Genomic DNA, 12,028 nt, shown 5'->3' with positions numbered 1-12,028 from the left:
CCATACTATGACATTCTTCAAAACCTCATAAAATATACCTCAAAGCCTCTTATAAGGCTGATGCAGGCTTCATTCAGTCCACTCTCAGCAGACTTAATCTTCTCAATCACCGCACCCATAAGGGCACGGTGTTCATTGACAATGGAGGCGCTCTTCAGTGCCGCCAACAAAGCATCCAGCATCTCTGGTTGGACGGAGATTGTCGGTGGAATAGGCACGCCTCCTCCAGCCGAAGGAGGCCGCCTGCTTGATTCTGAAGCCGCATTGGCCTCCGAAATTGCGTCCGGCTGGGAGCCAAATTCAAGATGGCTCCCGCCGACGACTCCCCTGGGAATTTCTCCCCCATGTCACCGGCCCCTGAAGTTTGACCTCCAGGCGCCGCTTTCACAATCTCTTCCTCCCCTCCTTGGCCGGGGTCCTTCTAGGACGAAGCCTCGGGGTTATCCACATGTTTGGGGGAAGGGGCCTTCGGGGGCGTCCCGCTCTCCATAGCATCCTAGCTCAGCATATCCTCTGATGAGGATCGTTCGGTGCGGGACCTCGCCGGACTACAAAAAATATGGCTCAGGTTAAAATATTATGCCATGATGAGTCTGGACGCATAAACGTATTCGGACTTTATATACTCACGAGTTCACCAGGGGCTGGGCCTTGGGATCCCACGCCGGGCCGCTGTCGGCGGCGGCAGTGGACTCTTCCGGAAGAGGAGCTTTTCCACTTTTAGGCGACTCGGCCTCCAAGTCTGCAGTGGTCGTCCTCTTCTTTCTTCCCCCTGCGGGGGATTCATATTCCTCCTCCTCCTCGTCCTCTTCGGAGGCGGAACGGGCATTGGAACCTTCGGACATTTTGTCTGAAGTGCCATGGCGACAAAGGCCGCCCGAGGTCTTTTTGGCCTCCTTCTCGGCCGTCTTCTTCGGCACCTGGTAAGGCGCCGGGACCAGCATCTTCGTCAGAAGTGGGACGGCTGGTTCTTCGGGCAGCGGGGCTGGACAGTGGATCCGCTCCACCTTCTTCGTCCAGCCGTAGGAGAGTTTTGGAAAACACATTAAGCATTTCCTTTGGGTTATGCGGATAAAATGTATGATGACTTACCGAGCTTGCAGGGCGGGACAGTTGGTACCCGCGGTCCTTGGCTGAGTCCGGCCATGATTTGCCGGAGTTGAAAAGCACCTTCCAGATGTCTTTGTGCGAGGAGCCAAAGAGCTCTCGCAGGGTTTGGTGCTTGGCCGGATCGAATTCCCATAGGTTGCAAGTCCGGTGTTGACAAGGCAGGATCCGGCGAACTAACATCACCTGGACTACATTGACAAGTTCGATGTTCTTGTCTTCCATATCTTTAACGCGCGTCTGGAGCACCGACAGTTCATCGGACGAAGACCAGTTCAGGCCCTTCTTGACCCTGGATGTAAGCCGCAGAGGGGCTCCGGACCGAAACTCGGGAGTAGCGGCCCATTCCGTGCCGCGCGGCTCGGTGATGTAAAACCACTGTTGTTGCCACTCCTTGACGGAATCATTAAAGGTGCCTGTTGGCCATGTGACGTTGGGCATCTTGCTCACCATAGCACCCCCGCACTCGGCGTGCTCGCCGCCCACTACCTTGGGCTTCACATTAAAAATCTTCAGCCATAAGCCGAAATGTGGCGAGATGCGGAGAAAAGCCTCGCACATGACGATGAATGTCGAGATGTTGAGGAAGGAATTGGGGGACAGATCATGAAGATCGATCCCGTAATAATACATGATGTCGCGAACGAACGGGTGTAGGGGAAACCCTAGCCTGTGGACAAAATGAGGGAGGAATACAACCCTTTCGTGGGGTTCCGGAGTAGGGACGATCTGTCCCGCCGTCGGAACACGGTGGCTGATTTTCTTGGCAAGCTACCCGGCCTTTCGAAGCTTTTTGATATCCTTCTCCCATCCACTTGCCTCCTGCTCCGGATCCGGACATTTTCCAAAGGCCTTTGTGGGCGGAGAAGACGAACTCTTGGGCGCTGGAGTTCGAGCGAAGGGGAATGAATCGGGAGGAAGAAAGCGTGGGTGTGAAAGGGAGTCCTTATCCCCTTATAAAGGCAGCATGGATTCTGCGCCTCCCCACTTGCCTGGTAAACTTGCTTATTCCCCAAGTGTCGTGATTAATGGCTTGGTTGGGTTACCCACACCCGTATTGTTGAGAATCCCGTAATAAGGGGACACGATCTCTGCTTCAATAAGATGTGCCAAGAAAACCGCCTCGCAATATGCGCAGTAGCTGGTTGAGAAAAAACGGTTCGAATAATGATCGGGCCATGGCGTGATGTCACGTTATGAAAGGTTATCAGCAGATCAGATTTGTGGAAATATGGTACTCTCTATGGTGGTATGTGGAATTCGTTTTGCAGAGCCAGACACGATCCTTTTGTTCAAAATCTTCTATGGAGTATTCGGAGGAAGAACCCGCCTTGCAATGCCGAAGACAATCTGCGCGCCAGACTTATCGTCATTGAAGCCTGGTTCAGCGGCTACTGAGGGAGTCCTGGATTAGGGGGTCCGCGGACAGCCGGACTATATACTTTGGCCGGACTGTTGGACTATGAAGAGACAAGATTGAAGACTTTGTCCCGTGTCCGGATAGGACTCTCCTTGGTCTGGAAGGCAAGCTTGGCAATTCGGATCTGTAGATCTCCTCCCTTGTAACCGACTATGTGTAACCCTAGCCCCCTCCGGTGTCTATATAAACCGGAGGGTTTAGTCTGTAGGACAGGAACAACAATCATAATCATAGGCTAGCTTCTAGGGTTTAGCCTCTACGATCTCGTGGTAGATCAACTCTTGTAATACTCATATCATCAAGATCAATCAAGCAGGAAGTAGGGTATTACCTCCATCGAGAGGGCCCGAACCTGGGTAAACATTGTGTCCCCCGCCTCCTGTTACCATCCGCCTTAGACGCACAGTTCGGGACCCCCTACCCGATATCCGCCGGTTTTGACACCGACAACATGTATGAAGGAATTATGAATGGTGGCTTTGCCACAAATACGATGTCAAATACATGATCATGCAAAGAAATATGAAAATGATGGTGCGTGTCATAATAAACGGAACGGTGGAAAGTTGCATGGTTATATATCTCAGAATGGCTATGGAAATGCCATAATAGGTAGGTATGGTGGCTGTTTTGAGGAAGGTATATGGTGGGTGTATGGTACCGGCGAAAGTTGTGCGGTACTAGAGAGGCTAGCAATGGTGGAAGGGTGAGAGTGTGTATAATCCATGGACTCAACATTAGTCATAAAGAACTCACATACGTATTGCAAAAATCTATTAGTTATCAAAACAAAGTACTACGCACATGCTCCCAGGGGATAGATTGGTTGGAAAAGACCATCACTTGTCCCCGACCGCCACTCATAAGTAAGACAATCAAAAAATATCTCATGCTCCGACTTTGTTACATAACGATTCACCATACGTGCATGCAACAGGACTCACAAACCTTAACACAAGTATTTCTCACATTCACAATTACTCACTAGCATGACTCAAATATCACCATCTTCATATCTCGAAACAATCATAAGGAGTCAAACTTCTCATAGTATCCAATGCACTTTATATGAAAGTTTTCATTATATCCCTCTTGGATGCCTATCATATTAGGACTAAATTTATAACCAAAGAAAATTACCATGCTGTTAAAAGACTCTCAAAATAATATAAGTGAAGCATGAGAGTTCATTAATTTCTGTAAAATAAAACCACCGCCATGCTCTAAAAATATATAAGTGAAACACTAGAGCAAAATTGCCTAGCTCAAAAGATATAAGTGAAGCACATAGAGTATTCTAATAAATCACGATTCATGCATGTCCCTCTCAAAAGGTGTGTATAGCAAGGATGATTGTGGCAAACTAAAAAGCAAAGACTCATATCATACAAGATGCTCCAAGCAAAACACATATCATGTGGTGAATAGAAATATAGCCTCAAGTAAAGTTACCTATAGACGAAGATGAAAGAGGGGATGCCTTCCGGGGCGTCCCCAAGCTTAGGCTCTTGGTTGTCCTTGAATATTACCTTGGGGTGCCTTGGGCATCCCCAAGCTTAGGCTCTTGCCACTCCTTATTCCACAGTCCATCAAATCCTTACCCAAAACTTAAAAAGTTTGCAACACAAAACTCAACAGAAAATCTCATAAGCTCCGTTAGTATAAGAAAATAAATCACCACTTTTGGTACTATTGTGAACTCATTCTTTATTTATATTGGTGTAATATCTACCGTATTCCAACTTTTCCATGGTTCATACCCCCCGATACTACCCATAGAATCATCAAAATAAGCAAACAACACATAGAAAACAGAATCTGTCAAAAAACAGAACGGTCTGTAGTAATCTCTAACTCTCGATTACTTCTGTAACTCCAAAAATTCTGAAAATTTAGGAAAGCCTGGGAACTTTGTGTACCAATCTTGTGGAGAAATAATCAGATCAAAATCACGCTTCTGTAAAAAACAAAAATTATTTTTCTGGGCGCAAAAGTTTCCATTTTCAGCAAGATCAAAACAACTATCACCGTATGCTATCCAAAAGGTCTTACTTGGCACAAACACTAATTAAAACACAAAACCATATCTAACTAGAGGCTAGATGAATTATTCATAGCAAAACAGAACCAAAAAGCAAAAACAAAAATAAAATTGGGTTGCCTCCCAACAAGCGCTATTGTTTAACGCCCTTAGCTAGGCATAAAACACGAATAGATATAGGTATTGTCATCTTTGCTATGCAATCAATAAGTAGCTCTCATAATAGATTCATATGGCAATTTAATTTTCTTTGTTGGAAATTGTCCCATGCCTTTCCTTAACGGAAATTGAAATCTAATGTTTCCTTCTTTCATATCAATAATTGCACCAATCGTTCTAAGGAAAGGTCTACCAATAATAATAGGACATGTAGGATTGCAATCTATATCAAGAACAATGAAATCTACGGGCACATAATTCCTATTTGCAACAATAAGAACATCATTAATGCTTCGCATAGGTTTCTTAATTGTGGAATCCGCAAGATGCAAATTTAAAGAACAATCATCAAATTCACGGAAACCTAGCACATCACATAATGTTTTTGGAATCGTGGAAACACTAGCACCCAAATCACACAAAGCATGGCACTCATAATCTTTAATCTTAATCTTAATAGCAGGTTCCCACACATCATAAAGTTTTCTAGGAATAGAAACTTCCAATTCAAGCTTTTCTTCAAAAGATTGCATCATAGCATCAACGATATGTTTAGTAAAAGCATTGTTTTGATTATAAGCACGAGGAGAATTTGTCGGATTCTGGGTTCCGGCAAACCATTGTGAGCTTCAAACTCCGGGGTGCGCATGAAGAACTCTCTCTCCCTAGTTCGCTCGCTCAGCGATCTCACGGCTTAGCTCGACTAACCCAAGGAACACGGGACACAGTGGTTTATACTGGTTCAGGCCACCATTGTGGTGTAATACCCTACTCTAGTGTGGTGGTGGTGGATTACCTCGCGGGCTGAGGATGAACTAGTACAATGGATGAACAGCCTCAGGAGGAGAGGTGTTCTTGAGCTCGGTGAGCTGGTGTGTGTGTGGGCGATACCAATGATCCCTCCTCCCCTATGGTGGTGTCTAGTCCTATTTATAGAGGCCCTGGTCCTCTTCCCAAATGTAGGTGGGAAGGGATCCCACAACAGCCAATTTTGAAGGGACACAACTAGTACAAGCTATCCTGACAAAAGGTGGTCTTCGCCTGCCAAAGGCTCTGGTGGTGATGCAGCTGTGGGCTCCGCGATGACCTCCGTCCTGCCATCCTGCTGGTCTTGGTCTTGTTGCACCGATATGGAAACCTTTGCCTGATGCCTCGGGACTCCTCGCCTGTGCCTGCCTTTAGCACCAAAGAGGAAACCGGTACACTACGCCTTCTGGCGTCTGCCTGGCCTTGGTCGTCATGGATCACGTCACGTGCACCTCGCGAGGTGCCCCTTGGATAGATATCTCCGCTCCTCGGGAGCCGTCCTAGTGAGGCCGCCCCCAGGGATGTCTTGGTGTCATCCGCCTCGCGAGGCTTGGCCCCTCGCGGGGGTCTTGAGTGGTTGCTGCTGAAGCTGGGCCGTACCGAGCCTTTGGTGGAGCCATGCCGTGGGCTGCAGGCAAGCAAGTCTGGGTACCCCCGTTCCCAGGACGCCGATGGTAGCCCCCGGGTCCAAGGCGCACTTGGACTTGGCTTCGAGGCGAAGCCAAAGGGCAAGTGCGGAGCGCCGCGGGCCCCAACCGCCTGCGGCCTTGGTCGACGCATGGTGATTGACGGGACGTGGGCGCCTCCGCTTCCCCATGCTACCTCGGCAACCGTTCGACTTGACGAGACCCTGCTGCATGCAGAAGAAAACCATCATTACCTGCGATTGTGGAGGACGGCGGTTTGCCTCCTTCTGGCTATAAATGAGGAGAGGGGCGGAGCCCCCGTCGCTCATCTCTTTCTCCACTCCGCCAGCTTCTTCTTCTTCTTCATCCTTGCTCCGCCGTCTTGCTGCGACATCGATGGCGCCTATAAGGAGATTCTCCGCCGCTGAGAAGGGAAAAACCCCCTGTGAAGAGGAGGGCCACTTCCGCCGAAGAAGAGGTTGGCCCGCTCCCGCGACGTCGTCGTGAGGCAGGAGGTGACGAGGCCCTGGTATGAGAGGCCTCCCCCTGGTTACCCGCTGCCCTTGTATGCCCAAGCGCATGGCTCCGGACAAGAAGGCATCGCCCCACGCCGCTCGTGCCACGGCTGCGGTGGCCAGGCCATGGTGGCACGCGCTGCCGGCCCGCGAGCTCACGCCGAGGGCTCCTCGCGCGAGCTCGTGGTGTTGGTGGCAATGCCACCGCGCACGTGGATTAGATTCCCGCAGTTCTTCGCCGAAGAGGTGCCACCGAGGGGGTCGCTCGAGCTGTGGTTGCAGCATGCCGAGTGCAGCACCCCGACAACAGGGGCGGAGGTCGAGGTCGTCTCCCCGGGCAAGATATTCATGACTCGTGGATGGGGTGAGGTAGACCACGCCTGCCGCACGGAGGGGGCCCTCGTCATCCATTTCGAGTACGACGACGCCTCCACGCTATTCTGCAAGGTCTTCGACAAGGAAGGCCGCCGCCTGGAGTGCTGCCTTGGAGGCGGTCGCCATGACGGTGCAGCGGCAGGCGCTGGGCCCGCCCTTGGTTCTGCCGATAGCTCCTCCGGCAGCAGCGCTGGTGCCTGGGAGTCCAGCGACTCTCCTAAGCCTGACGAGACTCCGGAGCCGAGAGACGACAGCTACGTGCCCCTGAGTTCTCGCTGTGCCCAGAGCACAGCAACGGCGTCCGCTCATCATCATCATTGATCTGGATGGGGTTGGCGTCGGCCCCCCGTGGCCCACTGTTGATGATGGCATCGGCGGCGACGCCTGTAGATATGACTCCCGGAAGCCTTCTTCTTTTGTTCCCTGCGAGGAATCGAGATGAACCCCGCGGGGGTGTGTAAAGAATTTGTAGTGCTTTTGCATCAATGTTATTCCCATTATGAAATTCATGATTGCGCGTCCTACTTTGGCATTGTCCCCCCTTTACGTCCTCGCGGTAGCTTAGTGCTCTACACGGACAGGTCCCAGTCCCCAGGCAGGCGTCAGCCGTCGCTGGTATGCCAGGTCGCGATGACGTGGTCAAGGCTAGGAGGTGAGCGGCCCAAGGTCTGGTAAGAGCTCCTGAGGTGCGATGCTCAAGAGGTCCCCCTTGTTGTGCAAGCAGCTTCCTAAAGCCAGAAAAGGAAGGCGGCATTGCCGGAGCAAGGCTGCAAGAGCCGAAAATCCTAAATCTCGGTGCTGGGCTAACTTGAATACGTGACTTAACTTATCGAGCCTGAGGCGATTTCCTTGTGCAGCGCCCGATTCATGCGTCAGCGGTGGTGGTATGGCTGGGTTAGGCCCGCACCAGCTTCACTCCCATTTTCACACTCTTCTAAGTGCTTTGCGTCCTTGGGTCCCGACCCTCGAGCGAGCTCAGCCGCCGCTGGTATCCCAGGTCGCGGTGCCATGGTCAAGGCTAGGGGGTGAGGGCTGGAGAGTCAGTAAGGGCTCCTGAGACGCGATGCTCAGGAGCCCCCCTTTTAACGCGCAACTGAATTGCGTGAGGAAAGGAAGGAGCTTGCGGTGCCGCCCATACTTATGCTCCAGAGATTCCTGCAGGTTAGCGCAAGGGGAGAATTCAGCTTGCAATCGCGTTTGCTGCCCTGCCGCTGGTCTTTCCGCAAGAAGATCAAGGCACTGAGGGCCTGGTGAGGTGACGTGCATAGGGCGTGCCGTGAGCCAGAGCTCGGCCACTCAGTTTTGTCAGCGTTGCAGGGACAGACCTGATACGTCTCCGTCGTATCTATAATTTTTGATTGTTCCATGCCAATATTATACAACTTTCATATACTTTTGGCAACTTTTTATACTATTTTTGGGACTAACATATTGATCGAGTGCCCAGTGCCAGTTCATATTTGTTGCATATTTTTGTTTCGCAGAAAATCCATATCAGACGGAGTCCAAACAGAATAAAAACTGACGGAGATTTTTTTGGAATATATGTGAATTTTGGGAAGTGGAATCAATGCGAGACGATGCCCGAGGGGTCCACGAGGGTGAGGGGCGCCCCCCAGGGGGTCAGGAGCGCCTTGGGCCCTCGTGGCCACTCCGTAAGGCAGTTCGTGCCATTCTTTCGCCACAAGAAAGCCAATATTCGGATAAAAATTGTGTCCAAATTTCAGCCCAATCGGAGATACGTATCTCCAGGAATATAAGAAACGGTGAAAGGGCAGAATTAGGGAGCGCATAAACAGAAGGAAACAGAGAGAGAGATCCAATCTCGGAGGGGCTCTCGCCCCTCAGCCACCATGGGGCCATGGACCAGAGGGGAAACCCTTCTCCCATCTAGGGGGAAGGTCAAGGAAGAAGAAGAAGGGGGCTCTCTCCCCCTTTCTCCTGGTGGCGCCGGAACGCCGCCGGGGCCATCAACGTCACCGCAATCTACACCAACACTTTTGTCATCTTCACCAACATCTTCATCACCTTCCCCCATCTATCTAGAGCGGTCCACTCTCACGCAACCCGCTGTACCCTCTACTTGAACATGATGCTTTATGCTTCATATTATTATCCAATGATGTGTTGCCATCCTATGATATCTGAGTAGATTTTCGTTGTCCTATCGGTAATTGGTAAATTGCTATGATTGATTTAATTTGATTGTGGTTATGTTGCTGTCCTTTGGTGCCCATCATATGAGCGCGCGCGTGGATCACACCATAGGGTTAGTTGTATGTTGATAGGACTATGTATTGGAGGGTAAGAGTGACAGAAGCTTCAACCTAGCATAGAAATTGATGCATACGGGATTGAAGGGGGGCCAATATATCTTAATGCTATGGTTTGGTTTTACCTTAATGAACGTTAGTAGTTGCGGATGCTTGCTAATAGTTTCAATCATAAGTGCATAGAATTCCAAGTCAGTGATGACATGCTAGCAGTGGCCTCTCCCACATAAAACTTGCTATCGGTCTAGTAAAGTAGTCAATTGCTTCGGGACAATTTCACAACTCCTACCACCACTTTTCCACACTCGCTATACTAACTTTATTACTTCTTTACCTAAAACAGCCCCTAGTTTTTATTTACGTTCTCTTTATATTCTTGCAAACCTATCCAACAACACCTACAAAGTACTTCTAGTTTTATACTTGTTCTAGGTAAAGCGAACGTTAAGCGTGCGTAGAGTTGTATCGGTGGTCGATAGAACTTGAGGGTATATTTGTTCTACCTTTAGCTCCTCGTGGGGTTCGACACTCTTACTTATCGAAAGAGGCTACAATTGATCCCCTATACTTGTGGGTTACCAAGACCTTTTTCTGGCGCCGTTGCCAGGAAGTTATAGCGCGGGGTGAATATTCTCGTGTGTGCTTGTTTGCTTTATCCCTAAGTAGCTTTTATTTGCTGTTGTAAGTTGTTCTCTATCTTGTTATGTATATGGAACACGAAATACCAAAAAAGTAGGTTTACTTGCTACTCATGCAGATGGGGAACCTCCTAAAACCCTGGATGCTCATTATGTGAAGGATATTATGTACTACATTAATAATCCTGAGAAAACCCCATTCAATTATGTTATGGGAGACACATTGGATCAACGTGAATACTTTAGGGATTATCGATTGACTCAAAAAGGGAAACTATTATGGGATCAAATTTATATGTTGCATTGGTATGCTCGGCAACTATGCTTGAGATATGATTATACTTGTTGCTCTAGGATGAAGGCTCCACACCTTCCCTTTTCATGAAAATTTAATGATGATAAAACCTTGGCTTCTTATGCTAATGGTATATATGATTTCTACGATGTGGAACAAATAGAAGAATTCGTTGCTTTTATGGGTGCTTAGGAAATTGAATCTTTGTTTAAAGAGTGTGAAAATCTTGATGATGCTGTTTACAGACCTGAAAATTTTGTTATACTTAAATATTGCTACAAGAATTATAAATACAATTATGATATTGATGAATTTATTGAGAAAGTCTCCGCTATCCGAGAAGAGACTAATATTTTGCACGAGTCTATGGAAGAAGAAATTGATGAAACTGTGAGCTCACTGTATGAAAAGGATGATGCGGAGAGCGAAGAACAAAACGAGGAAGAGCGGATTAGCTACCCGTGCCCACCTTCTAATGAGAGTAACTCTTCAACTCATACATTGTTTAATTCCCCTTCGTGCTTACCGAAGGATGATTGCTATCATGATTGTTATGATCCCGTTGATTCTTTTGAAATATCCCTTTTTGATGATGATTGCTATGCTTGTGGCCAAGATGCCAATATGAATTATGCTTATGGAGATGAACTTGCTATACTTCCTTATGTTAAACATGAAATAGTTGCTATTGCACCCACACATGATAGTCCTATTATCTTTTTGAATTCTCCAAACTACACTATATCGGAGAAGTTTGCACTTATTAAGGATTATATTGATGGGTTCCCTTTTTCCATTGCACATGATGATTTTGATAGATATAATATGCATGTGCTTGCTGCTCCTACTTGCAATTATTATGAGAGAGGAACTACATCTCCGCCTCTTTATGTTTCCAACACGATAGAATTGCAAGAAACTGCTTATGCTATGTATTGGCCTTTACTTGGTGTGCATGAATTGTTCTTTTATGACAAGCCGATGCATAGGAAGAGAGTTAGACTTCGTTGTTGCATGATATATGTTACTTTGTTCTCACTACTAAATCACAAATCATTGTTAATTAAAATTGGCTTTGATATACCTTGGGATCCGGGTGGATCCATTACTTGAGCACTATATGCCTACCTTAATGGCTTTAAAGGAAGCGCTACCAAGGAGACAACCCGGAAGTTTTAGAGAGTCATTTATTTCTGTTGTGTGCTTTAATAAAGTTTAAAAATAAAAATAATGTGCCAAGATTTGCCTTTAGGATATTTACATTGCTTGTTGGTTTGTGCGGTGTAAGACAGAAACTTTGGCTGTAGTGCGTGATCTTACATTTTTTACTGGAATGTCAAACGGATCTGAAAATTTTGCACTGTCTTTCTATACAAATGTTTTATTTTTCCTAATTTTTCCAGAATTTTTGGAGTACCAGAAGTATGGTAAATGTTCACATTACTACAGACTGTCCTGTTTAAGACAGATTCTATTTTTGATGCATAGTTTGCTTGTTTTGATGAAACTATCAATTTCTATCAGTGGATTAAGCCATGGAAAAGTTATATTACAGTAGCTATAATGCAAATACAAAATATTAATTGGCTTGCCACAGTACTTAGAGTAGTGATTTGCTTTATTATACTAACAGATCTTACCGAACTTTCTGTCGAGTTTTGTGTGGATGAAGTGTTCAAAGATCGAGGATGTCTCGATATGAGGATAAGGAGGATAGGCAAGAGCTAAATATCGGGGATGCCCAAGGCACCCCAAGTAAATATTCAAGGAGA

The sequence above is a fragment of the Triticum aestivum genome, chromosome 6D (genome assembly GCF_018294505.1).
Source record: "Triticum aestivum cultivar Chinese Spring chromosome 6D, IWGSC CS RefSeq v2.1, whole genome shotgun sequence".
Lineage (NCBI taxonomy): Eukaryota > Viridiplantae > Streptophyta > Magnoliopsida > Poales > Poaceae > Triticum > Triticum aestivum.
The sequence above is the reverse complement of the archived record's forward strand: the minus strand, read 5'-3'. Positions refer to the sequence as shown.